Below are 6301 nucleotides of genomic sequence, written 5' to 3' on the forward strand. Positions count from 1 at the left end.
CTCGATGAGCTGCACTACCTGAGCCAGTTGTGTGGGTTGTAGACTCCGTCTCATGCTACCACTAGAGTGAAAGCACCGCCAGCATTCAAAAGTGACCAAAACATCAGCCAGGAAGCATAGGAACTGAGAAGTGGTCTGTGGTCACCACCTGCAGAACCACTCCTTTATTGGGGGTGTCTTGCTAATTGCCTTTAATTTCCACCTGTTGTATGTACCATTTGTACAACAGCATGTGAAATTGATTGAATATGACATATTTTCAGTTGTTTCACACTTTTTTGTTATGTATATAAATCCACATGTGTTAATTCATAGTTTTGATGCCTTCAGTGTGAATCTACAATTTTCATAGTCATGAAAATAAAGAAAAGATGAGAAGGTGTGTCCAAACTTTTGTTCTGTACTATATATATATATATATATATATATATACATATATATATACACACATACACACACACACACACACACACACACACACAGTGTCTCTTCTCTGGATGCATTTTAACTAATGGCTTCCTGAAAAAAAAAAATGCCAGAAAATCTGTGTACACAACAGAAGAAAAAGCAACAATAAATAAATAAATAAATTACAGTATATACTGTATATGAAATATGTTTCACAGTGTGAAGCTTCATATCGTTTTGCAATTCACTGAGATGTAACTAATACCTGATTTGCTTTTCCCAGAATACAGGCATCAGTGTGTGATGGTTGGGCATCAGATATACGGTACCCCAATTGATCTGAAGAACCTGACACACTGCCACTTTCATGTAAAATAAAAAAAATAAAAATAAAAAACAAACAAACTCGGTAATTGAATGTATTTTTTATAGCATTTATACAGATTACATTATTCTGCAAAAAATGACATTATTATTTACTACTGAAATCAATAAACACAACTATTTCCATGGACAGACAAAAATCTGTATTGCAGCAACACTTTATGGTTATAACAGTGAAATCATCTTCTCGTCCATTAATGCATTGAATTCTTGCACTGTACCTTTGCTGTGAGAGGTGACAAGCTTCACTGAGTTCACAACACACACCACTCAAGTGTCCTATCTTTTGGAGGGACAGTCCTTACTTTTTACCCTTCTGTCCTATTTTTTGCATTATTGTATTTATTCTATTGTACCAGAATGTGTCACTCTGGATCCTTACAGTATATTAGAACACACCTTGTACATTATCTCATGATTATATTTTATAGCTTTATGGTGCTTATTATTTTGTATACACATAGTTCTGTGGCCTTTTGAGAATCAAAATGCTGATACATAAAAACTGGATCTTTCCATAATAAACCGAAGCGTCTAACTGCTTAACAACACACCCAAAGGCAATGCCTGTATGGTGAATAATCTTTGAAAAAGATATGCCCTGCAGACCTGTAAACAGTAACTGGGGCATGGTGTTACCGTCACCAAGGTCACCTTCACCTAAGCAGCAAACACTAGTCACCAGTATAGCACAGAGGAACATCATGGATAATGTCACTGGAATGTCTACCCATTCTCTCTTATGAATTGTGAATGAATGTAAGCAGGAATACACACTTTGGAAAAAATAAAATAAAAAAAAACACTTTATTCCCCCATGTGACATTTCAGCTCTTATAAGAATCTGGTATCATATATTTATAGTTACATTTAGTAAAACTAAAATTTGTTAGGTAGCAACTGCACCACAACTTTATATAGTTGAACATGAACTTGTTTTACTTTATATGAAGTGTTATGAAATTTGAGGACAGGGCAGTTTGAAGGAATTTGGGGGCCCCAAGCAAAATAGACATGGAGTCTTTGTTGCCCATAGCAAACATGCACAGCGCAGTTTTAATTAACCCCCTCCCCCCCAGTAGGCAGGTAGTACCCCCAGATTAATCCACTCCCCCCAGTAGGCAGGTGGTATCCCCAGATTAACCTCCTCCCCCCAGTAGACAGGTAGTACCCCTAGATTACACCCCCCCCCCCCCCCGGCTGGTACCTCTGCAGTTGCTGGGAGTTCAGGGCAGAACCTTCCTCAGATAAGGGCTTGCACAGCTACATGTGGTAATGATGTTCGCTCATGTCACGCTCTCAGATTACCTAGGGCCGGCGTCAGGATGTAGTAATGCCGGCCCTTGAATTCTGGGAGCATGACATGAGTGAACGTCAATATGAGGCCGACACGCATAGTTGTATGGCACTTAACAGGGGGCGGGGACGTCCTGAGTGAGGCAACTACAGGTGAGCCGGGCACAAAAGTAGGAGCCGAGCAGCTTTAGTCTCTGCCTCCCGCTCCAGGCTCTCGCACTGCTGGCCTGACAGGGCGAGCTGCCGAACCGGGATAGGGGCAGGAGGACAGCCCGGTGGCCAGTCTGACCCTACTCCTCTTCCTGTATCACGCGGTACCCGGCCAGACTGACAACCAGGAGGAAGAGGAGCTTGGCCATGCTACAGGAAGGGGAGGAACTCGGGAGGTGGCCAGGAGTGCTGCAGCTGCCTGAGGCTCTCTATAGAGCGCTCAGGCGGCTGCAGCCTTATAGGAAGCACAACAAGCACCGGCTCTGCTTGTGGCCCCGGGCCAGCTCGGGACCCCAAGCAATTGCTTGGTTTGCCTGTCCTTTAGTGAGGGGCCTGTTTGAGGATATATATCTACAGAAGTCTGAGTATACTGTTCTTATATTATTAGGTGGGCTTAACACAACCCTATAATTGATACAAGATAGGGGCACATTTATGAAAACTGTCTAAAAGAAAAACCGTCTTTGTTGCCCATAGCAAACTTGCACAGCACAGTTTTAATTTTTCAAGAGCACTTTAAGAAATGAAAGTTTTATTGTGATCAGTTCATATATTTTTCTTTTAGAGCCATATGCAGCATATCTGATGCTGCGAAAAATATGACGGGCAATGGAAATTACGCTGTGTATGCGCTATGAGTAGACACACAGGGTTTCCCTGTAAGAGCAGTGAGGTTCTGGGGCGGGCCGATCGCTCCGGCGTGGCTGTGACGCACGGCCCACCTCCAAACCTTGTTGCACACACAGGGCTGCATGTCTGCTTGTAGCTACCTGGCAAATTTCTCACAGCATCAAATACGCTGCGCATTTGCTGTGCGTGACCCTAACCTTAGACAGTTTTAGAAATCTCCCCAGAGACATTTATAGGCAGATTTCTGAAGCTGTCTGAAAGAAAGACTGTCTCTGTTGCCAATAACAACCAATCACAGCGCAGCTTTCATATTTCTAAAGAAGAAAATTTATTGAAAGCTGTACTGCGATTGGTTATTATGGGCAACAGAGACGGTCTTTGTTTTAGACAGCTTCATAATTCTACCCCATAAAGTATAAAAAGGGGGGGGAAACAGTTTTTGCTATGATCCCAGAGAAACCCATATTAACAATCACTGTGGATTAAATCGTTTCATTGAATCATTACTATTTTCATGACTGCAGAATAAAAAGTGATTAAGGGTTCATACACGCCTACAGGAACTGCTGCAGATTTGATGCTGATGATATCAATGTAACTAAATGATTGAACGCAGCTTTGGAGTGAAACTGTCATCTAGAATAGGCTTGTTAAGCTGCACACAGTGCAGTAGGGCTTCATAAGACTACTCTAGTCATACCTGTGCTGATAAAGCAGGCTGCTATATGGTCACAACAAATGGCTTAGTAACCCCTCCAGAAGTCGGGCGAACAATCAGTGTGGATGGGCTCGGGGTCCACTATGATTCGTGGCCGCGCCACATTTCTCCAGCTAGGTCACACTGTAATTGACATACAGGGCTCGCCTGCCCGCAGTGGCACTGTGCACTCCTCCCGCGCTGTCTGTCAATCAACTGTGCCGTATCCAGAGAGAGGCGGTGAGGCCTCAGCATTGCAGCCCCTGGGCCCAGCCACTCCGACTGTTCGTCCGACACATGGAGGGATTACAAAGGTTTTCTATACAGCGGCCTGCTTTATCAGCAATAGTTAAACGTGTGTGCCACAACTTTCTATGAAATATTGAACAAAAATATTCAGACTCCGAGTTACAAGTCCACTGTATACATGAGCTGAGCAATCCTCCCGCCTTTCCTGTCCTGCTCACAAAGTTGTGATGTATCTCCGTAGGCTTTTAATAGGATTTTATGTTATAGTGAGATCCAGGCATGAGCAGTCAAGGGGCAGAATCATCGATCAGTGGTTTCTTATGAAAAACCACTGATCAATGTAAAAGATCAGTGTGTGCAGTGTTATAGCTCTCTATAGGAGCTATAACATTGCAAAAAAAAGTGAATAAAGATCATTTAACCCCTCCCCTAATAAAAATTTGAATCACCCCCCTTTTCCCATAAAAAAACAAACAGTGTAAATAAAAATAAACATATGTGGTATCGCCGCATGTGGAAATGTCCAAATTATAAAAATATATCGTTAATTAAACCGCACGGTCAAAAATCTAAAATAGTGCATTTTTGGTCACTTTTTATTTCATAAAAAAATGAATAAAAAGCAATCAATAAGTCCTATCAATGCTAAAATATGGTACCGCTAAAAACTTCAGATCACGGCACAAAAAATTAGCCCTCATATCGCCCCATACACGGAAAAATAAAAAAGTTATAGGGGTCAGAAGATGACAATTTTAAGCGTATCAATTTTCCTGCATGTAGTTACAATTTTTTTTCCAGAAGTCCGACAAAATCAAACCTATGTAAGTAGGGTATCATTTTAATTGTATGGACCTACAGAATAAAGAGAAGGTGTAATTTTTACCGAAAAATTTACTGTGTAGAAACGAAAGTCCCCAAAAGTTACAAAATGGCTTTTTTTTTTCAATTTTGTCTCACAATGATTTTTTTTCCATTTCGCTGTAGCTTTTTGGGTAAAATGACTGATGTTGTTACAAAGTAGAATTGGTGGCGCAAAAAATAAGCCATCATATGGATTTTTAGGTGCAAAATTGAAAGAGTTATGATTTTTTAAAGGTAAGGAGGAAAAACGAAAATGCAAAAACTGAAAAAAACCCGGGTCCTTAAGGGGTTAATAAACAGGCCACAGGAATCTCACAGGAAGCCCCAGTAATCTGTATTGTAAAAGGGCTAAGTTTAATATGGAGCCCTGTAAATGTCAGACTACATTAGAAATGACAGATGTTTCCAAATATATGTGAAATTCCCCCATAATAAAGAAGCATGGTATTGCATTGCTGTATGTTCAGTCCCTTCTGTTAGTTTCAGTGGATGGACCTTGTATGATGGAGTAATGATCAATAATCACTTGCTTACATGAATTGTTACATAATGTCACATGTGTGATAACTTACAGTTTAATGATCAGTGTTCTGTCACCGTCTATCCCATACTATGTAGTTACTCAACCGAGAAAATTATGGCTTCCAGCATGCTACGCATCAAATAAAATATTCAAAACACATGTCAGGAGCAGAGGTACACTGTAATTTTGGAAGAAAAAGTCCTGTATACCTCTTTAAGATATCCTGTGTCCCTGGCATAACCCATTATACTGCATTGTTCAGTCATAAATTCATTATTAAAGTGACATTTCAAAGCCTAGCTGGATGAAATTGCAATCAGCAGTTGGCGACGCCGCGTCATTCACAGCAGTCCAGTTATTGAGGCAATCATAGGGCTCTGTCGGAGAAGCTTTTAGAGTTGTATGGTTCCCCCAGGAACTTGACCACCCTGTCTGACTCCAGCGATTGCAAATTTTAATAATAATGACAGTGCCTCTTAAAATACTTGAAAAAAATGTTCTAAGAGTGACATTTTGGGCTTTAAAGCATTTTGGGCTTTTTGTTATTAATTTTTTTTTTATTTAAACTCATTTTTGTCAGGCCTGCCAGTGTTCCTCTTGCTATTTGTAAGGTAAACTTGCACCCCATTGCCCCTATTATATGCACTTTCTGCTTCATACTCAGTTTGGACATGAGATCAACCAGCAGAATTTATACAAATTTGGTTGAGATCAACCAAATTTAGAATTTATAGGGTCGAACATGAACATATTGGTACAGATGTTATTATTAGAGATGAGCGAACTTACAGTAAATTCGATTTGTCACGAACTTCTCGGCTCAGCAGTTGATGACTTATCCTGCATAAATTAGTTCAGCTTTCAGGTGCTCCGGTGGGCTGGAAAAGGTGGATACATTCCTAGGAAAGAGTCTCCAGCCCATCGGAGCACCTGAAAGCTGAACTCATTTATGCAGGATAAGTCATCAACTGCCGAGCCGAGAAGTTCGTGACCAATCGAATTTACTGTAAGTTCGCTCATCTCTAGTTATTATCCATAAC

The sequence above is a fragment of the Hyla sarda genome, chromosome 2 (genome assembly GCF_029499605.1).
Source record: "Hyla sarda isolate aHylSar1 chromosome 2, aHylSar1.hap1, whole genome shotgun sequence".
Taxonomy (NCBI): Eukaryota; Metazoa; Chordata; class Amphibia; order Anura; family Hylidae; genus Hyla; species Hyla sarda.